Source organism: Myotis lucifugus, unplaced genomic scaffold, assembly GCF_000147115.1.
Source record: "Myotis lucifugus unplaced genomic scaffold, Myoluc2.0 scaffold_51, whole genome shotgun sequence".
NCBI classification, from domain to species: Eukaryota; Metazoa; Chordata; class Mammalia; order Chiroptera; family Vespertilionidae; genus Myotis; species Myotis lucifugus.
In genome coordinates this window covers 3,342,337-3,355,523 of record NW_005871099.1, presented here as the reverse complement: position 1 = coordinate 3,355,523, position 13,187 = coordinate 3,342,337, and the positions used below count along the sequence as shown (strand labels likewise).

General features: G+C 36.1%; 1 protein-coding gene across 1 annotated transcript in view; it reads right to left on the bottom strand.

Moving 5' to 3' along the window:
* CACNA2D1 (calcium voltage-gated channel auxiliary subunit alpha2delta 1) overlaps positions 1-13,187 on the bottom strand; it is a 377,680-nt gene that overhangs the window by 189,164 nt on the left and 175,329 nt on the right.

Below are 13,187 nucleotides of genomic sequence, written 5' to 3'. Positions count from 1 at the left end.
CTCCGGAAATTCTGTTTCTTTGTTACTAATGTTGTGGCCCCTCCCCATAAGAAAGAAACAGAATTTCCGGAGGATGAGGCCCAGAAATCAGGATTTTAAAAAGCTTCCCAGGTGATTCTAAGGTGCAGCCAAGGTTGAGAACCACTGTATTAGGGGACCACATATTCAGGAGCCTTTGCTTCTATCTTTTCAAGAATACCAAACAGCCTGGGAAGACAGGAAGCATGTCTCCTTCCAGATTTATTTGTTGCTCCAGAAAATAAGAATAATCTGTGGGGAAAAGTTAAGCAGGTTTGCTGGGAGTCCCCATTTAAAAGATGGGTTTTTCCAGTCCCAGGTTCCCTGGGCTGCAACACAGACCCATGGCACACACAGTGTCTACCTGCGCTACTCTGCCTGGACTTGAGGGCCAGGAGGAGCTGGTGGTAACACAATACCAAGCTGCCTGCTGCGTAGGAATCATCAAACCCATTGTGTCTGACTCAGGGAGTCTCCTGAATCTTTGAAACTGTGGTGAGCTAGCTTGTTAGCTGGCAAGAAGGGTAAAACCTCAGAGCCTTGAAGCACCATCCCTAGTTGAGTCCGCTTCCATAACAATGTTCACGGATCCGTCTCCATATTTTCAAACCCTCACCATCATTTAAGGGATACATTTGGTTTGTCCTCAGTTCTTTACTGAGCATGCGTTTTATGCCCTGCTTACGTCTCAGCATCCCTAGGATAGTGCTTCTCAAAGGGCACCCAGACCAGCAGGGGCAGCATCACCTGGGAACCACTAGACATGCACATTCTCAGAACCCACTCAGCACCTATTTAATCAGAAATTCTTGGGGTGAGCCTCATTAGCCTATGTTTTAACAAGACCTCCAGTGATGCTAATGTGCACTTTTGAGAAGTACCGCTCTAAAATAAAAATCAGAGCATTGTTCAAGCAGAAGATTTATATGATCTTAACATCGAGCTCTTGTAGCAATGGGAAATAAAATAACAACAAATGGCTCTATACCTTTTTGAAAAATAAACCTGGTAAATTCAGACACAATGGAGATGAAAGGGTGAGGCAGAAGTCCACAAGTAGATTGTTAACCGCTCAGAAGTTTGATCATGATTTGCAGTCTTATTTTTACTGATTTTATAGTTTTTTAGCTTTGTTGCTGAGAAAATTAACTTTAATTTGAAAACTAAACTAAGTAAGAAAAAATGATTTTTGAAAACATGTAAAATGACTGTGGTACAGAACACAATACCAATGTATATAGAAACTGTATTAAATCCTCAAAAAATGTCCTAAAGATAATTAGAATTGATAAAAATGCAATTTAGAATTACCTAAAATTATATTCTCTTATTATTTTTCCTCTTTGAAATATATTATTGAAACACACTACTTTATATTTATAGTTTTATAATTCTCCCCTTCCTTCCTCTGTTTCTTGGATACAGGATACTAAGTGGGCTCAAACTTGCTTAGTTCTACCAAGCCCACTACTTGTAATTTGCAGGAAGTTGTGTAAGCTCCAGGTTTCATTTTGTTTTTAACGTACTCGTTCTTAAATAAAGCATAAAGCACAAAAGCTTATGCGAGGGAGAAGAGGAAAATTTGCTATACTTATAAGGAAATAATCAAATCTTTGCAGCACTCAGTTAATACAAAAGACCTGAAAAAGTACACAACTGCTTAAAAAGAAGGAGAAAAATGTGGGAAGGCCATTTTTCACTGTCAGATGGTTTGTGTGAGGCTTTGCCTTTCTATAAATCTAAAAATGTGTCAAAGTTAACGTGGGCCTTATTAGAATAAGAAAATAGCAAAAACAGTTTAATTGAATATGATGCAAACTGACATAATAAAATGATGTAGTGTAGCAGATTGGGAAGTACCTTTAAAATTAATTTTTAATACTTTCTACTTTTCTTTTTCTAAGAAAAAAACAGGTGAATCTAAAAGCTTCAACTCTCTTCAACGACTTTAACTAAAGGCAAATATATAAATAAATATATATGACAAAAGAATACATTTTTGTAATTTATCTTTAGTTTCAAGTATACCTACACATAAGTTTGCATATGTATCAAACAAATGAAAATTAATTTTTTAAAAAAAGATTGGCAGAGCAGATCAAAAGAGTCTACCAAATTTATTTTGATACTCTACATTGGAAAGTAACTTAAAAGGTTTATACCATCAGTAAAGGATCATTTCATATAGAATTTATCTTTCAGCATTTTATAATCCCTAAAAGTATTTATCAGTATATTTCCCTTGTCATAATTCAAGAGTTTTAAAATAGCCTGAGTAATTAATTTTCCAAATGAACTCACATAGACATCCATCACCTCCCACTGCACCAAAACTGTTCTGCAGACAAATATTAGACATGGGCAGCTACTACCCATAACGTACTGGGTAAATGCAAAAACATCCTTATATTCCATGGCAACTAAAAATATCACATGAAATTTTCCACCAGCTATTCTGAATATAGTTCTGAAGATTTTACTTTTAGTTGAACTTTCGTGGAGGGCTTGTTCAAGAACTCAGGAAACCATAAAACATGTCTTGACTTTGAAAATACAGGAGAGAAGAGTGGTGAAGGCCTGGGCTAGAAAGGACATCTGTAATACTTTCAACAATAAAGATAAATTGTAAAAATAAATAACATCTAAAAAAATAAAATATGGGAGGAGTTATTTCATTTCTCTGTGTTTCTGCTTCTTCATCTGTAAAACACAGGTAATAGGACCAGTTTCACAGAATAGTTAAGGATTAAATGAGATTTTTGCAAAACAAAACAGCAGTGACATTTTTATCAACATTAGCTACTACTAATTAAGAAGGGGGAAAAGGACTTCTTTTATCTTATTGCAGGTAAAATCTAACAGGTACATATCATTCTGGTATAAATATACTGCACTGCACCCAAGATTCCATCAGATTGTCTGCTTCAGCCACCTTCCACCCTTTTAATTTTACAATACTGATTTGCCATCTCTGGTGCTCCTCCTCCCCACACCCTGCCTTTGATTCTTATTCTATCAAAGGGGATTTGTTTCTTTTACCTCGGGCTACTCTTTGACTGGTAGTTAACTATTTATCATTCCTGCCATGCTATCTTAATTTCTTTTTACTTTTAAATAATTTACATTTGAGTTTAATTAACTCTCACAGGCTGCCAATTTGGTCAGCGCTCAGGCTTTAAAAAGCAAAATAGTGATCTTAGCAAGCACATTTTCTGTTTAGCTAATGTCGCTATGGAAACAATCCCTTTTTTATTTTTGTTGATACACTAGGAATAAATGCCTTACATCTGGCGGTAGATAAAAGTGTGTACTGTGTACCTCTCCCCCACTTGTATAATTTTTCCTCCTAGTATTCGGAAAATCACTATGATGTGTAAATTAGTCAATCAAATTGGCAAAATATGCAATTTACTAGATTTTTAAATATCAGAAACATCATGCACTAATTTGAAAAAATATATATATGCCATTCCTGTTTTCCTCTTTTCTAGAGAATGTGCTTTTGAATTGCTGTAAAGCATCTAGTAGTTCTTTAGCGTTTTTTTTTTCTTTAACTTGAGTAATACTATTATTTCTCTTTGTTGTCATGTGAGTTTCAACAATTTCAGTAAAAAAGTTCCAGTAACTGATATTATCAAAATTTTCTTAAAAATTCTTACATTATTATCAAAGGTTTTCTGTTCCAATTTCTCAGATATAAACTTCTAAGAAGTGACAAAATTTTAAACACTTAGCTCTCAAGTGGGAAGTTCAAAAAGGCTTCTATTTTTTTTCCTTTTTAAAAATAATAAAGTTTTATAGTCGTTATACAATGCACATGAATGATAGTTAAAATGTATGTAGCTCTTTATAACTTATGAAATTTCTTTTATAGACGCTGTCTCAGTTGATCATCATAATGAGATTTAAATAACAATAAAGGCTGATTTTTTTTAGTACCTATTCTTTGCCAAGCACCTCCTAGAAATTATCTCATCTTTCTTAGATACTTAGTAGATACTATCATTAGCTCCATGTATAGAGGAGTAACAGACTTTAGAGAGTTTAAGTTGCCTTGGGTTACCTGTTCTTTCAAGTCTATTTACTCATTTGTAAATGGAGCTAATTATATTATCTATTAAATTTGTAGGAAAGGTAGATGGGATAATTCCTATAAGGAGCTTGACAAAGGGCAAGTGGTGGAGGAGCTGGAATTTGAATAAGGCTTCCTATTCCAGTCCCATTGCCCCTATTCCACCTGATAACAGAAGTTATACAACTTGCTCTCAACATCACATAAGTAGAAGAAAAAATGAAACTGAACAAGGACTAATTTCTTCTCATTCCCTATATAGTAGAGAGTAGCTCAGATATATATCAACCCATTAAGCACTTGATAAAGGTTTCCTTCAGAAATTACCAGATTTTATGTTCATTTTCTAAATTAGTAGCATTCTTTTATAACTGTTTACTTTTCTCTCTCCACCCCATTGCACTCCACTGCTTTGATAATTCAATAAGCATATCAACAATGGAACAAAGGGTCAGATCAAAATATACAAATAAAAATGTATAGTGGAGGTGGGGTTTTCTCCTCAGAAACTCCATTAACTCTTACTCCTCCCAGGGAGGTTACCATATCCAAAATTAAAGAGGCAAGTGAATCTACTGGGACAATGGAAACTGAAGAGAAAATAAGCAAATGGGACTACATAAAAATAAAAAGCTTCTGCAATGCGAAAGAAACAATCATCAACATTCTAAGAGAGCCCACTACATGGGAGAACATATTTGCCAATGGTACATCTGATAAGGGTTTAATCTCCAAAATATATAGGGGACTCATACAATTTAACAGAAGAAAGAAAAAACCCAATTAAAAATGGGCAAAGAACCTAAATAAACTCTTCTCCAAAGTGAACATACAGAAGGCCAAGAGACACGTGAAAAAATGCTCAAAGTCACTAATCATCAGAGAAATACAATTGTAACCACAATGTGGTATCATCTTACACCCGTCAGAATGGCTATCATCAAGGAGTCAACAAAGGACAAGTGCTGGTGAGGATGTGGAGAAAAAGGAACCCTTATGCACTGCTGGTGGGAACGCAGACTGGTACAGCCACTGTGGAGAACAGTGAAGAGGCATATGGTGCTTAGTTTTGCTACATAGATTGAATTCACTCTGGAAAAGTTTGGGAGGGAAAATGAGATGTTCCTGTAGAAATTTACTTACCCAAAATATCTAAGAGCTTTTAAGAAAATAATTTATCCTCAGGAAAGGAAAAATAAACACAAATACATTTGCTCTAAAGAAATAGGCCAAATTTGAGAAACGTGGAAAAGATTTCTAAGTGAAGCCTCTTGATTTGTTTTTATCCAGATCCCAAGAATGTTGTAAGAAACTACTAAAATTTATTTCACCAAAATTTCTATAAGGGGCTAAAAGCACAAGGCAGTTCAATTTTCAAGTGTGCTATAGAGCAAAGCAAAGTGGAGGGGCGGGTATTTTCCTTCACTGGAATTACTGGGGCATGAACAACCCCCAGTAGGCTCAGAAATGCCCCAGACCTGACAGAGATAAAATGTTATTATCAATACTAGAGGCTTGATGCAGAGAGAGGAAAGCCCGGGTCTTAGGTGCCTGCAGCTGGCCAGAGGAGGGAATCCTGGATCCCAGGTGCGGGGCCGAGGCAGAGGCTGTTAGGGGCGATCAGGCTGTTAGGCAGAGGTGGTTAGGGGCGATCAGGCAGGCAGGCAGGCAGGCAGGCGAGCAGTTAGGAGCCAGCAGTCCCGGATTGCAAGAGACAGTCGGACATCCCCCAAGGGGTCCTGGATTGGTGAGGGTACAGGCCGGACTGAGGGACACCCCCCTCCATGCACGAATTTTGTGTACCAGGCCTCTAGTCTATAATAATAAAAGGGTAATATGTTAATTAGACCAGATGTCCTTCCTGACAAAGCTGGGGCCTGAGGGAAGACAGCCCAGCTCCCGGGTGCCAGAGGGAAACCAGTGCTGGCAGCTGGGGTGGAGGAAGGCCTACTCTTGCACAAATTTTCGTGCACCAGGCCTCTAGTTTTAGAATAAGAGGTACCACTTCATTATGGCATGTCTGGGTGAAGCTTCAGAATAGTAAATCCTAAATAGTAACAGAAGAATACAAAAGAGCGTGGTTCTTAGAGGAAAAGGATAAAGGAGGGAGAAGAACTCATACAAGAAAGAATTCTGTAGGAAAACCTCCACTTTCATTTGTGGAGTTGTAATGGAGCTTCTACTAGGCTCACTGCTGAAAAGACAGATGAAAATAAAACTAGCAGCTGCATTAGGTCTACTCAAAAGGAGAGACAAGATTTTGCTTTAGGAGGAATTTATATTAAAAAATTATAGATGATTTAAAAGTAAACATCAAATAAAATAGAACCATAGCAGTAACAAACTTTATTACAGATATATTTAAAAGATAAGTGACTTACAATGAATTTATAATTTGAAATATAGATAAGCCTACCTTGCCCTGAAAAAAATTCCTGTTGTAGTGTTTGCAATCTGACAGTGTAGTGTCTGCTCTGCTCATGAGAACTTGCTTTTTTTTTAACATCTTCAGTGAATGTATTTTAAGAGTCAGAGAAGCAAAATGTTTTTAAAAGAAAGCAATAAACATAGAAGCCAAAACGACGCCATTCTTCACATCTACAGAAAGAATCATCTTTGCACAAGATTGGTCTGCCCTTGTTCCATGAATGGAGAATTCAGTTTACAATTAGTTTTTCTTTATCTTGAATGTAAGCCAATGTTTAATTGCTTCATATCCATAATTGTATTAACTTTGAATAAATTGTATTAACTTTAAATAAAAAAATTCTGTTCTATGGAACAAGGAGATTAATTACTAAAAGACAATAGCGATCCTTTGCTATCAATCAAACATGCAGAAAAGCATGACCAACTAATGAGGACTCAGCTTCATTAACTTTCCTCAAATCTCATTTGTAGTATAAAAGAACACCATATATTCAACTCCCATAAAGATAAATTTAATCAACCCAATAGTGTGTGAATTTGTTTATATCACCCTTACTCATTATCTAAAGGCAATCTCATGCTCTCTTCACTTTGTAATACCATCTTCTTAAATATTCTCTGATAGAGCTTTGGACTATTTTTAATTAAATAAATGAATTTTCTGAATATCCTTCAACCCATCACCATTTCTTCTTGGCATCATAAAAAATTAAGTCATAAAATCATATGTTGTTAAAGATTGAAAGAAATCATAGAGGTCATTGAGCCCATTCCTCTCATTTTACACAATGACAAACCAGCTTATATAAAGGATCTGTCTGCTTGGTCATTAAATGTCACTAAAGGCTATAAAAAATAATACTGTGTTGTTAGAAAGGAACGTATGCTATTGATTGACACTACAAAATTACAAAATATATTCCATTGTATTTAAAGATAAACAATTCAGATTTAATAAGTACACTGGTAATGAGGGCAATAATAAACACTATGCTCTTAAAGAAGATGAGGGGTTTATTTAAAACTACACTATATCTACAATCTGTAAAGATTTGCTTTGCTTTTCTCATCCTGATTGCCATGTGAGTCTCTTTAATATATAATTATTTATTAAGGATTTCAATTAAAAGCTAAGGGTTCCTAAAGTTATAAAATTAATTTGTTTCAACTATTTGTTTAACTAGAAAATACGTACGCATTTATTTTACTATATATTTTATGCTTTTAAAGATATATTTTTGCATCTATTCAATGTAAGGATTCTAGCATGCATGTTTATTAAGTACCTTTATCATTTATTTTCAGCCTGAGAAATAGTTTTTTCAAAACCTATTCATTTGAAAGACTTCAGAATATTAGCTTTCTGATAAAAGCTTTGAGAGCTTCCCAACGCATTCTGGCTTTATAGAGCTGCTTTTCAGCAAAAAGGTGTTTAATTAGGTTGTCTCACACTTCTCTAAATCTGAAAACCTAATCACCACCTTCAAACTCAAAGAACACAGGCAAGTTGCTTTGAATATTATCCTGTACAAAACCTTTGGTTTTTTCCTTCCACTCATTTCCACCTTCTATCTGAATAAAAACTTTGACTTTAAAGCATTTTGTATTTTTTAAAATAAAAAATTATTTTAAAAAGTCAAACAAAGTCACAACATATTAAACCCAACTTATATTCTTATATTTTAAGGGACATATGTGTGTACATGCATGTGTGTGCATGCATGTGTGTGTGTAATAAAGTTCGAGAACAAGTAAGCACTTGAAAGCAGCAAAAGACAGAAACAAAGAAATCAAAGAAAATGGGAAAACTGAATTATAATAGTAGTGGATATATATCAAAGAAACAGACTGCAATACACAGGCTTAGTCTGATAGAATTTTCTCTCAATTAGGACTCAGATTTATCCTAGAAGCCCAAAGAAAAAATGATCCCTACATAGTGAGAACTTACGGCTCACATCCCTCCAAAAAATTTTACCACAAAAAATATTTGACTCTTCCTTATCCCTCTCTCTACTTTGCTGTTATACATATTTGAGCACCAGATAAAATTCCTGCTCCCCAAAATTTTACACTTTAATAGAGATAAACAGGGAAAAATTATTTTTAAATAGGATGACTAATGTAGTATCACGAATTCAGTTAATATTCAAAGGATTCCAAAGGAAAAAATAAGAGGAACATAACATTTAATTACTTAATACTGAGCGCTAAGCATAGTGGTAGGTAATTTCACAGCAACCCCATCAATAAGGATTACCATCACTGTATTAAAGATATAGAAACCCTTTTGAGAACAGGTCCAAGGTAAGGTAACTTAATGTATTTTATTTGACAGAAAATGAAATGAATCTCTAAAGATGGAGAAAAATTGTGAAATAAAGGTCTAGATGGCAAGGTCTCACACAAAAGAGAGAGTGATCAATAGTTGATTTCAATATCTGAATCTAAATGGACATGGGGACCGCCCAGGGAAGAAGCAGAGAAAGGATAGCTGGTGTTACAGAAAATGATCCCTACAAATAACAAATTCCTTCTAAGGAGGTTAAATCCCGTGAAATAGAGAAGTCCATTGTTGTTCAGAGGAGCATCAGGTTGGTTTACATATTCAAGTTTTTTGGAATCACACTAAGAAAAGCAGACTTCTACATGCAGTAAAATGAAATTACAATTATGAGGCAATTCTGGAGGGTATGAGGAAAGGAAGAAGACACTTCATGGTGGTATGTACAAGTAGAATAGATGCAAAGAAATACCAATAATAATTTCTCATTTGGGGATGTCAAGAAATACTTTTTAATAATTGGGAAGCTTAATTTTCAATTTAGTGTTATTTCTGTGGCAAAGACTTAAACCCCTTTTCTAACTTTCCCCCAAAATCTTTAGTATGACATACATGAGGTATATAAGAAAGAGATCACAATTGTGGAAGCAGAAGTTCTAACACACGCCAAAAAATGGCATTGTTATTTTTTAAAGGCACAATATCTTGAGGAAAGACTCTTTAAAACACACACACACATTTTTGTTGATTTCAGAGAGGAAGGGAGATGGAGAGAGAGATAGAAACATCAGTGATGAGAGGGAATCACTGATCGGCTGCCTGCTGCACAACGCATACCAGGGATCAAGTCCACAATCAGGGCATGTGCCCTGACTGGGAATCGAACTGTGACCTCCTGGTTCATAGGTCAATGCTCAGCCATTGAGCCATGCAAGGACAGGCTTTTTTGAGGGAAACATTAAATGTTCAGTTTGGCATTTTGAGGTGCATATGGAATCTGGGAAACTGGGTAAAGATTTCAATGCTTTGGGATGGGGAACTAGAGCTTAAAGAACATGTAAGAATTGACTTGACAGTAACCTTCTTTTATGAGAAAACTAGAGGCCCAGTGCACAAAATTCATGCACGGGAGGGGGGTCCCTCAGCCCGACCTGCACCCTCTCCAATCCGGGAGACCTCAGGGGATGTCCTACTGACAGCTTGGGCCCGCTCCCCGTGGTTCTCTGCTCTCTGCAGGGCCTGCCTGCTCCACACCATGGCAACCGCCAAGCAGGCCCTGCTGGGTGCTGCCTGTGGGCCATGCTTGCCGGCTCTCGGGTCGCCGCGGCAATACCTGCTGGGCTCACGTTGCTGGGGTGACGCCAGCGTTCTGCCCCGGCTGCTATGGGCGCCACCATCTTTGTTGCGGAGTGCCTGTTAATTTGCATATTACTATTTTATTAGATAGGATTTTAAATGTGATCATAGAAAGGGAACAGTAAAGAGAGCAGAGGGCCAGGCCTTTAGAATCATCTGTTATGTAGAAGGATCAACAGAACCAGTAAAGAAAACAGAAAGGATTCAAGATGCTTCAGAGGTGGTTCCAAAGAGTTCATGTCAGGCACTGACATAATGGGGGGTGTCTTAAATCAATTCCCTTTAGCTAGAGGTCAACTGCCTGGTAGATTTCCCTATGTCTTCTATTCAATACTCTCCATTGTTTTGTATTTTCTATGTAGATCTTCTAAAGCTAATAACTTGAGCAGCCATTTCTTTTTTTTTTAAGTACACACACACACACACACACACACACACACACACACATCATGTATTGTGTCTCTACACCTTTCAGATTGGCTCCAGAAAGTATTATTCTCTTGTCCAATGGCATCTATCCTGACCTACATGGGAAATATTACTTGATTAATGATTTTTAGTTATAATTTCCTTGAAACAAAGAAAGCTATTCCATCAAGGGCATCCTTAAATCATCAGTTAAACTAGAACTAGATTCCATCTGTTCTAATTCCTAATTCCCTTTGTCTGATGCTTTTTCTGCCAAACTATATTGGCGAGTGGTGTGCTCATCTCAAAGGGTGCACAAGACCTACCCTGAATATTTATATGTTAGATTTGGATATGGAACTGCATTTTTCCTGGGTTCTAGCCCTTCACCATGCAAAATATTAAACAAGACCAAACAGGTGAGAAAAATGTTTAAGTGCTATTAATGTTAGACACAGATGGAAGTACTTCTAAAGTATTTCAAACAATAGATATTGACACATTATCTACTTTTTAATGACTAATGGCCACATGATAATAGCAAATTAATCTCTTCTACCATGTGTGTCCAAAATAGTCCTGGGCAAACTGACAAATATCTGGGAAATTTTAGCAGTCTTTGGAATGAACAATAATTGCTTTGCTTTCATTGTAGTTTGCCAAATCTTTTGAGATGTGTGGGTTTGTGGGGGTATTTTTAATCTTAAAAAGATGTAGCATGAACAAAATAAAATCTCATTTATACAGTGCATTAAAAAATTAATCTAAGCAAAAGTAGTATGCCATAATCCATGGGAATTCGTACTACATTAAAGTGAGTATAAATAAGTTAGTGTGCTGCATTTCTTAGTTTTTTTAATCATCTTGGCAATGGTAAAAAAAAAAAAACTTACGGAATGCTTGTGTTTTTATCTGCCCCTCAACTCTACCAAAAATTCATTATTTAAAGAATGTGTTTATTAAAAACAAATGTATTTAACATGCTTGTTAGAATACTTAATATATTTTAACATTATCTTTAAATAGCTGCTTTATAACCTGAAAATTCATTTGGTACTACTGAGGGAAATGTAAGAATATATCTGTATATAAATGCTTTCAAGTATTCCCATTATTGATTATGTTTTATTCATTTTATTTCATGATTTTTTTTTTAAAAAAAGATCTCATCTGTATACCCCACTTTCAGAGTACATTGGAATCTCACTATAATGATTTTGGCATCAAAATTATAAGACTACATTGTTTTGGTACCAAATATCATTAAATGAGGAAGTTAATATTCAATTACATTTCTAAAATGAACCAACTGCATTAGAGTAAGATTTCAAAGTAGCTGCTAAAAGCCCTATATAACTCCACACAAGCTGGCACCAGCCACTGACAGAATCTACACAGCTCTCCCTGAACTGCTCAGTAGAGCTGGGTATGGTACCCATCAGCAACCTCCAGCTGGGGCAGCCTGCCTACAGAGTTCTCCTCATCTCCTCATGGCATAAGAGCTCCTGTGATGGTCTCCGCTCTGCCCTTCAAGATGACAAACTTCATACACTTTGTGCCAAAATAACAAGTGAATAAACTTCTGCAAGCTCATATAGGGTAGGATAATGTGTCTTTACTTCCTATCCTGGAAGAGCTAAAAAAATGAATATTTTCCTCCCTTAATAATTTGCATGTAGTTGTGTATGCATATGGAAATACCATGCAAGGATTGAGGTATTTACATGTTGAATCTCAAGCCCATTTTTCCTTAGATCTTTTTTTAAAAAATGAAGTGTAGTTATTGAGCTTAAGTCAAAGCAGACACAGATATCTTAATGAGAAAAGGGCGCAAATAAAACCACATTGTATTTTATTTGATATATATTATAAAATTTTATTAAAAATAATTATAAACGTTTGAACAATAATAGATACAGAGGCAGAGCTGCCTCAAACAGATTGTCAAACTGCAGCGGGAAGGCCAGGGAGGGTTGGGGGGCAGGAGGGAGGGGGGTAAGAGATCAACTGAAGGACTTGTATGCATGCATATAAGCATAACCAATGGACATAAGACACTGGGGGGTAGGGGAGGCCAGGGGATTGTCAAGGGGGGAAGGGGGGGAAGGACACATATGTAATACCCTTTGTAATACTTTAAGCAATAAAAAAATAAAAAAAATTGTAAAAACATAATCAGATTTGGGGAAAGGACATCAATTACAATGTTTGGAAAAATCAGATTTGGAAGAAAAGTGAGCAGAAAGAGAACAAAATTATCTGTAGGGAAGGACTGAAAAACATAATGAAAAAAGAACCCTCGAGTGTATGCTATAAATGAGATGATACTGTAAAAAATACTTAACAGGATGGGAGGGCGAGGAGAGATAAAAGGGGGATGGGAAAAAAAAAGGGAGAAGGGAGAAGGGGAAAGGGGAAAAGGGAAAAGGAAAAAGGAAAAAGGAAAAAGGCAAAAGGGAAAAAGGAAAAGGGAAAAGGGAAAAAGGAAAAAGGGAAAAAGGAAAAAAAAAATAAACACTGGCCCTTTCCCCAAGCGGTCCCCGTAAAGGTTTATCCCCCAGAAAACAAAAAGGGAAACCCTTTTTAATTTCCCCTTTCCAATTCCGGGAAAAAAATTTT